This window comes from Lipotes vexillifer, unplaced genomic scaffold, assembly GCF_000442215.2.
Source record: "Lipotes vexillifer unplaced genomic scaffold, Lipotes_vexillifer_v1.1 scaffold1544, whole genome shotgun sequence".
In the NCBI taxonomy this organism is placed as follows: domain Eukaryota; kingdom Metazoa; phylum Chordata; class Mammalia; order Artiodactyla; family Lipotidae; genus Lipotes; species Lipotes vexillifer.
The window spans coordinates 210,250-222,748 of record NW_006791108.1 but is presented as its reverse complement, the minus strand read 5'-3'; positions in this window follow the sequence as shown (position 1 = coordinate 222,748).

The following is a 12,499-nucleotide window of genomic DNA, read 5'->3' as shown; positions in this document are numbered from 1 at the left end:
AAAGAGTGTTTTTGAATAATTTCAGTATCAGATCCTGGCAATTAATAAATCAGTTATCTAAATTAATTGCCTTCAGTGATCTAATTCCATGGCAAATTTCTCAGTCTTCCATTTTGTTTTGAGTAGGTAGTCACAGTTATATTTCACATATCTTCCAAAAACAGTCTGCTCTCTTCTGCCCAGACCAGAATGTGGCTTAATTTCCATGGCAGAATAGACCCAGTTGACCTTTAAAACGTTGAGCCTTGTATAATTTGACTTTGCATCTTGTCCTCTTTGGTTTTCCAGGGTTCTCTCTGGTCTCTGTCTCTATGTATCTGTTTCTGCTCCCTACACTTTGAGCAAAGAGATTCTCTCTGACCAGAAGAGCAGAAAAGAGGACTGTGCACTGCATTTGACACAGAGAAAGCAATTGAAGAAAACTCTTGCACCCAAAAGATTTTTTTCAAATCTCAAAAATTTGCATTCAAGAACTCTACTGAGGGAGGGAAATCTGCCAGAGAATATGGAACATCTGCTCTGATGCTGGTATTACTGTGATGACTAGGGTGCTCCCTGAAGTAGGGGTGGAGGGAGCCAGATGATGCTTCTGAGGAGATTTGCAGATTTAAAAAGTGGCATCTGTGAAAATCTAGTAAGAATACAAGGAATGTGCTTGAACAGATGGTATGCGAAGAATATTGGAATAGAACCATTCTCTGAAAACCTTTAAGGATTAATAAATGTGGCAAAGGGAAGGGGTTACAAGTGATTAATGATGACTCAATTATATTATTCAAATTGCCTATGTAGTTTTACTCCAAACCTTTTTTTTGGTGGGAGGGGGACAGACCAATAGTCATCAGTCATGGCAAAATCACATAGTGTAGGTAAGTACTTTCTGTGCAGCTTTCTAAAATATCGTGTCTCTGCATTGGAAAGTTTATTCATAAAATCAGAACAGAAGAGTTAGACCTCAGGTAATGAATGTGTGTGTGTGAGTTACACTCACTGAAAAGCCTAGATGGTAGATTTAAATGAATATATTTGTGGTTATATTGCTCTTAAGTTGATGTAGATTAAACTTTAAAGTACTGCAGCTAATTTTAGAGAATTCCATGAGAAAAGTCAGTATTCTGGACTTCAGATCAAATTGTAACTGGATTAGCAAGACATTGCCAAAAAGAGTTATAGAATAAATAAAGATCATTATAGTGGACGTAGCAACTATTTGTATGTAACCCTGTGCTTGGTGCTGCTAAAGGGCTTGTGATTAATAAGTAGCTTAGTCTTTCAGGAAAGATAATCATTTTCCTTGCCCTCATAATTTCACTGTTGATTTGTTTTAAAATTAATTTGGCAAAAATCAATTTTAGCTCCCTCTATGTAGGGTCATCACAAACTATGACTAAGCAAAGTCAAATTTAAAGAAGTTTTATTGCATGCAGCTTTTAGGAATCTGTTTAGCTGCATGTAACTGAAAGCATGCCAAGTAGGGATTTCTATATCTAGGCATTATTTTTCTTCTGTGACAAGATGCCCAAAGATTGGCAGTCCAGGGGTAGTAGAGGCTAAGTGTGTCATCCAGAATGCAGGCTCCTCCAGATTATTTGTAAGTTTTAGGGAGGTGTATCATTTGGTCCTAAATGCAGATTTGCTTTTCCATCCCTTTTACTAGATGAGTAGGTCCTGCTGTGATTTCTATATCCAATGTCCATGTCCTAACACAAACATTTGTTCCAACCCGTTGGTCATGCTCCTGATACCTGAAGTTATTCAGAACAATTATCTTATAAATTTCATTGCTTTTTAAAAAGATACTGGATCAATGTTAAAAAAAAAATCAACAATAGAGAAATGTACAAAGAAGAAAATAAAGTCCACCTTGTATTTTAACAAATACTACTGTTAATGTCATGGTAAATGATCTTCCAGAAATCGTTATATCTCTGCATATCTATATATATCTATACACACACTTTATATATACACATACATATACATATACACGTGTATAATTTATAATTTTACGTATTGTATAATTTCACATACCTATATTTAGATATATATATATATATATATATAATTTTACGTACATAGCATGATGATAAATGTAACATTCTATAATCTTTATTCACTTAATGTGTGTCATAGTCATTTTTTCATATATAGGTCTATTTCTAGATTTACATCATCTTTTTAATGACTGCCTGGTATCCCCTTGTTTGTATGTACTCTGTTTATTGTCTAACAGAATATCACTAGGGTCTGAGCACCATCCTGATGCCTAGTTTTTTCTCAAGTCTTGTGCCTGTAATCATGTGTATAACTATACTATAAAATCTCTGTAAGTGCTGGATTAGACTACACGAAGGAGCATAGTCTAAAGCCGCTCACACTGTAAACTGAGTGGCAGAAGAGTATGTTGAGGAAGTCAAGAGAACTCGTCCCAACTTGTATTTACTAGTTGTGTGAACTTCAGCAAATCACATCTCCTGTCGGGACCTCAGTGTTCACATCTGTCAAATAATGACACGAGTACAGGCAACACTCAAGGTCTCTTCTAGCAACCCTCGTGATTTATTATTTTATAAAAGCTTGTCTTTTGTTAGTTAAATTGTTATCAGTTCCATGAGAACAGGGACCAGGTCTGGATTGTTACTTGTGTGTAGCCGAGTATGGCACTTAGAAAGTACCCAATAAAAATTTGCTGAATGACTGAATGAAAGTGCCAGGTTACCAGCACTCTGAATTATTCTGCAAATATACCAAGTTCATTCCCAACTCCTTGCTTTTAGACAGATATAAATGTGGAAGAATTGTCCAGAATAGTTTTTCTTTCCATTCGTTATACCTTGTTTTATGAATCTTGGTAAGATTTTATAGATTGATTTATAAAAGTCTTAAGCCTGCCTTGTTCAGTTTCTCCTGAAATACGTTGTTCACTTTATCTGCCGTTGTAAATGAAATGTCTCCCATATTTCCATTTGTGGGTGCCTATTGCTGGTATAGAGAAAAGTTATTGATCTTTGTATAGTTATATTGTATTGAGCCATCTTACCAAATTATCTTATTAATTGTAGCACGTTTTCATTTTTAAATACAGTTTCTGGAAACTAAATCATATTAATGAATCAAAAGAGTTATCTCTGCTTTTCAATGTGTATACAGATTATATCATTTTCTTATCTTTGCGTTTGCTCATAGCTCCAAGACAATATTGAATAGTAGAGGAAAAAAAGAATATGAGTAGGACATTTACAAAGTAACAAAAGAAATAACCAATAACCATATGCTGTAGCTATTTTTCCTGAACCAGGAACGAGAAAAGGATGCCAACTCTCTTTTTATACTACAAAACATGCCATGATAAAAACAAATAAAAAATATTCAGTTTTACTGTTAGTCATGTATCAAGGTGGCAAAAAATAAAGATTTATTGCTGGTGGGGAAGATCCCTTTGAATTGCTAACAGCTGCTTTAAATATTCTCTATTGATACCTATTAAAATTAAAAGTTCACATATACATTGATATAGCAGTCCCACTCTTGAGAATTGAGAAACACCTTATATTCAGGATACTATTTTGTTGGTTATCTAAAAGTATTTTTACCCATGTGTGGCCTGTCTTTTTTCACTTTCTTTACAGTTCTTTTTTTTTATGTTCAATTTCATTCAAGTTAATGTAGTTAAATTTATCAATTATTTTTAATAGCTAATATATATTTTTTTTAATAGCTAATATTTTTATGTCTGCTTAAGAAGCCCTTCCATAACATAAGGTCACAAAGTCATATTCGTATATTTTCTTTTGTGGCTTTTAGAGCTTTGCCTTTTACATTTAAGTTTTAAATTTACCTGGAATTCATTTATGTAATGATATGGCCTGAGGTTAAGATACAATTTCATCTTCTCCCTCCATGGATAAGCAGTTGTGGCAGCATTATTTATTAAATACTATACTGTTTGCCAAGTGATTTTCAGTGTTCCTTCTGGTGTGTATCAAGTTTCTATAGTTGTATAGGTCTGTGTCTGGGATCGCTATTCTGTTCATTGCAAAGTTTGTCTATTTCTTAGACAATCCCACACTGTTTTAACTGCTATTGCTATCAAGCTTTATAAGAAGTTTTGATATATGTGGAGCATGTTCTTCAATCTTGTACTTTCTCTCCTTCAGGAGTGTGTTTACTATTCTTGGGCCTTTGAATTTCCATATGAGTTTCAGAATCTGCTTATCAAGTTCAAAAAAATTTTTTTTTAAATTCTGTTGGAGGCTTAGATTAGAAACGAATTGATTTAATACACCAGTTTGAGAGAATCGCTTTTGAGACTACCTAACGTATATCTCTACATTAAGTTAGGTCTTCTTTAATGTCTTCCACTAAAGTTTTAAATTTTTCTCTTTAAAGTTTTTTTTTTTTTTTTTTTTACTGATCAGGAAGCATCCCTACATTCAAGTATCCAATCTTCCCTCTAACAGAGAGTGCTTTTGAGAATGTTTTCAAGTAGGAGCTGAAGAGCACCAACTTGCAGGGAATTATGGTGGCTCTCCACCAGGAGAGGAGAGGTAGAATTCCCCTACAGGGTTTGTATAGGGCCTTAGAAAGTGGTCTAATGTGATATGATTTAGTGATAGCTCTAATTATAGCACAGTTCACCCCAGCAAATGTATGTTGAACACAAAGCCATTTAGTAGGAAGTTGTAGGTGTCTCTGATGGCAGAAATAAAAGCTGCACATCACTGTGTTTGTTAGTAATAGGTCATCATTCTCCTTTTTTTTTTTTTTGTGGTACGCGGGCCTCTCACTGTTGTGGCCTCTCCCGTTGCGGAGCACAGGCTCTGGACGCGCAGACCCAGCGGCCATGGCGCACGGGCCCAGCCGCTCCGCGGCATGTGGGATCTTCCCGGACCGGGGCACGAACCCGTGTGCCCTGCATCGGCAGGTGGACTCTCAACCACTGCGCCACCAGGGAAGCCCTCCTTAAAGTTTTAAACGCCTTTCATTAGATTTATTCCTAAGTAGATTGGATTTTTCTGCTAAAAATGATATCTCTGGTGGTTTTAAAATCTGTCCACATGTTCTGTGAAATGCCTCCCTTTAAAAGATGGAGCTTAATTTTCCTCCTATTAGGTGTGGAATGGACTTAGAGACTTTCTGCTAAGGAAAAAATAAAGCAGAACTAATTCAGAGACTAAATCATTAAAGGTACTGTGGCTTCCTCCTTGTCCTTTCTCAGATCACCTTCTGTGCAGGAAGGCAGCTGCCGTGTCCTGAGGATACTCAGGTCGCCTTACGGAGAGGTCCACGTGGTGCGAATATCCAGCCTCCATCCACATGAGTGGGCCATCTTGAAAGCAGATCCTCTAGCCCCAGTCAAGGCTTCGGATGACTAAAGGCCCACCAACTGCAACCTCCTGAGCGACAGACCCCGCGCCAGAGCCATCCGCTGAGCAACTTCCGGATTCCTAACCCTCAGATATAGTAAGAGCTAATAAATGTTTGTTGTTTTAAGGCACTACATTTTGTGATAGTTTGTTACAGAATAATATATAACAAATAGAGCTTTTGAAAACATTTTTTCTTTTTGTTGTTGCTATATAGAAATGGAATTTTTTTTTTACATTATTCTTATGGCTAGCTACTTTGCTAAGCTCCCTTATTACTTGTAATAATAATAAATTCTCTATAGACTCTGTTGAGTTTTGTGTAGACTGTCATTTTCTATGTACTTAATGGCAGCTTTATTTCTGTCCTTTCAATCCTTATTTATTTTTCTTAATGCATTTGGCTTGGTCTTCGGTATGGTATTGACTTGAATCAATGATAGTGGGTATCCCTTTCCCATTCCTGATTTTAAGGGGATTCTATGATACTATTCTACTTGTGAGTGTTGTTACCTAGGCTTTTGATAGTTAACCTTATTGGGTTAAAGGAGCTCTTGCTTACCCCTAGGTGCTTCCCTCAACACACAAATGCACACATTTGTGCTGGCACATCTGTAGTTTGCATTCCGTGCATGGAATTGACGAATCACAAGACACAAACATTTAAAATGCTGTTGGATATTGCCAAATCACCCTCCAAAAATGTTGCATTAATATAGTGCCACCACCCGTAGTATATGTAAATGCCTGTTTTTCCATGTTTCACCAGCCTCTTTTTCCCCCAACGCAACCCCCTATTTTCTTAATAATAAAACCAACCAGTTATACAGTAGTTACTATGTTCCAGGCACTGTTCTAAGGCTTCATTTGTATTATTCATCTAATCCTTACAACAATCCTGTGAGGTAGGTGTTACTGTTACCCCCAGTTTACAGGTGAGCAACTGTGGCACAGACAGATTCAATAACTTGCCCAAGGTCACACCACTAGTGAGTGATACAGGGTCAGGATTTAAACACAGGCAATCTGGCTCCCAAGTTCATGCAATGAAGCGTTATGCTTCACTCTCTATTACAACTAACAGTGATTGAACCCTTGACATGCAGGTGAGAGCTGTTATAACTCAATTAATCATTGCAATCACCATCTAAGGTAAGTATTGTTATCATTCCCTAGTACTTGGCATATTGGAGCACATGCCACACCTTCGTTCCTTAGTGAAAACATTGGTTTGATGGTGACTTGACGGAGTGGTTCATCTTCCTATGCCCCTTGACTTCCCAGGAAGTGGTTTCTCTAGGCCATCAGGATTTGCCCCGGGATGGGAGCTAGATTGAGACAAGGGCTTGATTTGGGGGAAGGCATGTGGTTGCAGTTTGAATTTTGTAAGGATAGCATTCATATCTGTATTGAGCACGAGACAGTCTGAAAGAGCAACGGCTCAGGAAAGAGAAAGACTGGGATTTAACCTTCCCTTCCACTTACCAGCAGGGTTTACTCAACTCTCTGAGCCTTAGGTTTTCCCATCTGTGGAATGGGGACAATGCTAGCTACTTCGTGGTGGTGTGGTGAGAAATACATCTGGTGGCACTTGTGAAGCGTCTGGCCTAGTGTCTGGCATGTGGTACTTGCTCTGCAAGAGTGAATTCCTTTCTTCTTCCTCCAGGGCAACTGAGTATCAGGGCCACAGATTGCTATAGGTGAAAACCAAACTAAAACCTAAAACCCAGTGAATAATCGCCATATAGACAATTGAGAGTTGACTATGTGTGAGCAGATATTTTTACTAATGTACAAAGGAAGTGTCTGATAACTTGCTGTGTGCCAGGTATAATTGAAAATATATTACATAGATCTAACTTTTAAAATCTTCAACCAACTCTATAAGTTGTGCACGATTATTATTATTCCCATTTTATGGGCAAAGAAACTGAGGTACAAAGAAGTTAAGTAACTTGCCCTTGGTCACAAAGCTCATAAATAGCAGAGCTGGGATTTAAACTCAGGATTTCTGGTTCCATAGCCTTACTCACCATGCTATTCTTCCTGTGGAACAGCTCAGAAACCTTCCTGACAAATGTCTTACTGAGAAAAGTAGAACTAAAAAATTCGCATACTCGGTTTCTGTTTCGAAGTCCATTTCCAATGCCGAGTTTTTATTTAGGTTTTGACGTCTTCCTTGGTTCTAGCCAACAGTATGTATTAAAGTTAACCTGAATCTTTACCATTGTGTTTGTTTCATGAAAGACCTGGTTCCAAATTGTGTTTTTCCATTTCCTAGCTGTGTGAACTTGTGTAGGTCATTTAACTGCTTGAGCCTCAGCCTCTATAGGTTAAATGGTGGAAATCATACCTACTGCTCTGGGCTACTCTGATGATTAGATGAGATAGTATTGAAAAGGAAAGTGATTTGGAAACTGTAAAGTGCTGTGCAAATGTTATTTGATACAACTATTCCACAAAGAGGAGCCAGCCAGAAGCCTTTGCTTACTTAAGCAAAAACCTCGCTTTGGGAATAGGAAGTGAATTTAATTGCTCCCTGTCCTTCTACTGCTAATCTTAGCCAGGATCTGAGCATAGCTGTGGCACCACATGTACATAAAGAGAGGAGCTGGTGCCAGGATCCCACTTTCTCTGTGTATAAGTATCTCCAAGGGAATGTGATAGGTTTGCCTGTCAGCAGAGTGTTGCCTCCTTTGTGGTCCAGAATATTAACTGAAATATTACGCTACAAAATTATTAGCATTTCCTTACACAGAAAATGTTAAAAATAAAGAGGTGGCTCATGGGAGTTGAGAGAGAAGAGGTGAATTGTACTAAGGAACTGATGCTGTCCTGTTGCGGAAGATGTCTTTGGACCTCCTCGAAGCATTTCAAACAGCAAGGAACTCTGATTTAAATTGCAAAGGACTTTTTTCTTCCAGAAAATTGTCTTGTGTGCCAGTGTCTGTTAAAACAGCCGGTTCCTGGAGTGACTGGCTGCATTCGAGTCAACAAATGATACATAAGTGAAAATCTAATAAATACCAATTCCTAGTCCCACTCTGCAAAGATTCTTATTCTTTAGATCTGACAGGAGACTTGAGAATCTGCATTTAAAAAAGCTCCCAGGGGCTTCCCTGGTGGCGCAGTGGTTGAGAGTCCGCCTGCCGATGCAGGGGACACGGGTTCATGCCCCGGTCCAGGAAGATCCCACAAGCCACAGAGTGGCTGCGCCTGTGAGCCATGGCTGCTGAGCCTGCGCGTCCAGAGCCTGTGCTCTGCAACGGGAGAGGCCACAACGGTGAGAGGCCCGCGTACCTCAAAAAAAAAAAAGCTCCCAGGAAGATGCTAATTCACAACTAGGTATGGGAACCATGGCCTGAAGATGAAGATGAATATTGCAAATGGGGATGCATATGGCAGTGAGACCGATGAGTTTTGGGGACTAAGCTGGTTTTTAAAATGCTTCTGTCCCAGGTCCTTTTCACCTCCATAATCTGTTTTCCCTTTTTTCCTAAAACCTGTTTTCGGAAATGTTTTCTGGAAAATTGCAACATGCCAGTTTTAAATCACTTTAGTCATTGCCTTCTTTGTCAACCATTTCATGACAACATAGGTGAATAATTTTAGGAGGTTAATTGCGTTATGCTTTCAACTTCTGCCCCCCGGCCACAGTTGTGTGATTGATGTTCGATATCACTGTTTCTGTAATAAAATCTCAATGCTCAGTTCTCTACTCCTTTCTTTATGCCATGAATGGCACATACTGCTCAATCAGAGTGTGCCCCAGGGGAGGGGGGGGGGAATCCCTGCCCAGTTGCAAGAAAGACAGTAGACACCAGAACGTTTGAAGTATCCTATTCTCAAAAATTTTGGAGGTGCTGAGACATAAGGAAAGTCATTGTTGAAGGTTTAGAAATCACTGTGTTACCTAAGAAGCGGCTGAGAGACAGGACACACAGGCACACCAGGGACCTATGCAAGTAGGTTTGTTGGCTGTTTGGCTGTTGTAGTTAAACATAATACAAAGGGTGTCTCTGTGCTCCTATCTTGACAAATGACTTTGTGATCAATCAGACCTATCCATTTGAATTCTGGTTTCCAGCACGAACTGTGTGACCAAGTCGGGATAGGTTGCTTAACCTCTTGGTCTTTTGTTTCCTTATCTGATAAAGGGATTTAACGATGCCCTAATTGCGTGGCTGTTTTGAAGTTAAGACAAGGCCCATGAGTGTGCGGTATATAATAAAAGCTAGTTTCCATCCAATCTGGAGCCTACTTCTGCCTTCTCAGTTTATACTGAAGTGTGAAGTGGAGCCTGCTGCAAGGTACCTTGAGTCAGTCCTGATAGGAAAGTCTGTTAAGCTGAACCAATGTGTGTCAATGTCCCTTTGTACAGAAGGTGCTGGGATACAAGTCAGTGCATATAACCTCATAAAGTATGATGTGACAACACAGAAAGTAGCAGCTTGGTGATCTGCAGAAGGCAGTAAAGGAGGTTGTCAAAATGTGCTTGTTGAAATGGTGGTGAATCCAGGAGGATGTCTCGGTGGTATCCCCACTGGTCCACCCCAGGATATATTTAATACTGACTAGTCAGCTGTAAGAAGGTCTCATGATATGGTTGGTAATGTGATATCGTCATGGGTGAATTCCCACTTGCAGTGTCAGAGTCCAAAAGGCAGGGATCCCTGGTTAATATATTTGGAGCTAGTCGGGCACAGACCAGCCCTATTTTATGTTTGTGGTTGAAGATACAGCAAACATTCTTTTTTGTTCGGTACGCGGGCCTCTCACTGTTGTGGCCTCTCCGATTGCGGAGCACAGGCTCCAGACGCACAGGCTCAGCGGCCATGGCTCATGGGCCCAGCCGCTCCGCGTCACGTGGGATCTTCCCAGACCGGGGCATGAACCCATGTCCCCTGCATCGGCAGGCGGACTCTTAACCACTGCGCCACCAGGGAAGCCCAACAGCTAACATTCTGTAATGTGGAGGAAAGCAGTCTGGACAGGGGTTGAGAATCCCTGGGCTCCAGATTTGACTTTCTTGCCTTGCAAGAGGGTCATCAGGATAAGAATAGGTGAGAGATCCAGAAGGGGCACCAGGACTGTGAGTTTTATGCTGAGCACTTGGACTCAGGCTCAGTGCTCCCTGAAAAGAATAAAACTTCAGCAAAATGGCTGACGTTTCATACTTTTCAAAGTTCTTTTCCTCAGTTACACCTCCCAACAGCGCTGTGAAGTCAGTGTTTAAATCCCCATTTGACCATGGAGGAAAGAAGGCACAGAGTCATTAGTTGGCAGGGCCAGGAATTAAATCCTTGGGTACTGGACCCTGGGCCCAGGCTTTTCCACCAGGCTATGAAATGGGCCCCGTAAGGAATAAGGGTGAGGTTTTGATAGTATTATGATGGCATGAAGGCCAGGGGATCCAGGAATACTGAAATCCTACCCTCCCAGTGATGTAGATGCAGTGACCTTGCAATAAAGAACAATGACAAAGAAAAGAAAAATATCACTTTACTTATTTAATATTGGTTGAGTTTTTCCTCCAAATGCCCGTGTAGTTTGGAGCATGGATCCTGAGCTCAAAATCTGAGAACCTCTTTCTTCCCTTTTTGCCCGTATCTGAATCTTGTAGATCATACCAGGTCGGCTGGAGAAGGAGTGAGACAGACACGCACATGGAGAGTCACAGAGAGACTGATAACGAGGGGTCAGGCCTGCTCTTCCTAAAGGTCAGCCTACCACTTCTGCTACTTGGGTGGAAGGGAGGGAGAACGGCCAGAGCAATCTGACCAGAGCTCCTCCATAGGGACGTGGGTTTTGGCCCTTCAACGTGGAATAGATAGAAGAGAGAGTTGCACATTCAGAGCTTGGCCTTTGCACATACCCACCAGCAAATATGGCCCAGTAAGTATTCTGGAGTCAGTCTAACTCAAAGCAACTTTTCCTCCTTTGGGAGAAGTTGGGGGGCTTTGGGAGAAAGAAGAGCAGACGGAGCCTCAGAACTGAATTCTTGCAGCGCTCTTCCAGATACCGTGCTGCATGGCGTAGGTGCTGGAGCGTGATGTGAAAGGTGGAGGAGTGGCAGGTAATGGTACTAAAGAGGGGTGAAAACCAGGAATGGAGGCCTATTAGATCATGTTAAAAAGCCTGGACTACATCCTTTAGGTTAATGCTACTTAGTGTTGTGGTCCATGGAGACGCAAAATCTCTGGCCCGTTCCCGGACTCCTAAATCAGAATCTCAGGGGTGGGGCCCAGGCATCTGCATTTTAATACTCCCTAGGTGACTTTCATATTGGCTAGAGTATGAGAACTGTCGGTGTAGTTCATGGAAAGGGAATCAAAGGGTTTCAAGGACGGATGGCGCACGGTTGGCATTTTGGGGTGGTGACATAGCCTGTATCCCCTTCATCTGATGACTTCCATCCCTTCAGCTCCCAAGCAGGGGAGGCTTCTCAGCAGCTGTGCTTTCATTACCTGATAGGACCTACCTGGCTGTAGCTGGCGGGGCTGTGCAAAGACAATCTGACACAAGCAATCAAATGATCTTGCCCGCGTTCCCCGATTTGCAGGAAGTCCGTTCTGTCTCTCTCTTTTAGTTCTGCCATTTTCTTCACCCAGACATTTCCAGATGTTTACCAGTGTCCAGAAAGACAGCTGTTCTCCCCTTGTCTGGCAACCTCTCCCTCATCATGGCAGGTCTTGTCCTCAGTGATATGGCTGGGTGGGGCCCCGGGTGCTGGTGCCCTGCCCAGGCATCGTGGCTCTTCCAGGTGTGAGGGACAGCGATCTGTACCACATTCAGCTGAGAGGCCACTCCCCCGCGGCTGACCTGGGCTGTCACTACTTCAGCCCTGTAGGTTGCCCGGAGCCCCAGCTGCTCCAGGGGGCGTGGCTCAAGATGGGGAGTTCACTGCTTGGAGTCACATTTCCCTTCGGATCTCTGCTTTACTTCACCCCAGTCCTGGAAGTTGCTTCCTTTCCTTCTCCCCACATGATGCCCACTGAAGCTCACAGAACAGGAGACATTTCTTGCAGGAGGAAAAAAAAAAAAAAAAAAAAGCTCTAGCATATTATATGCATTATAGATTTCCCTGCTTGGAGCTTAAGCCTGTTTGTGTGAGTTTCTGTTACTGGAGACAA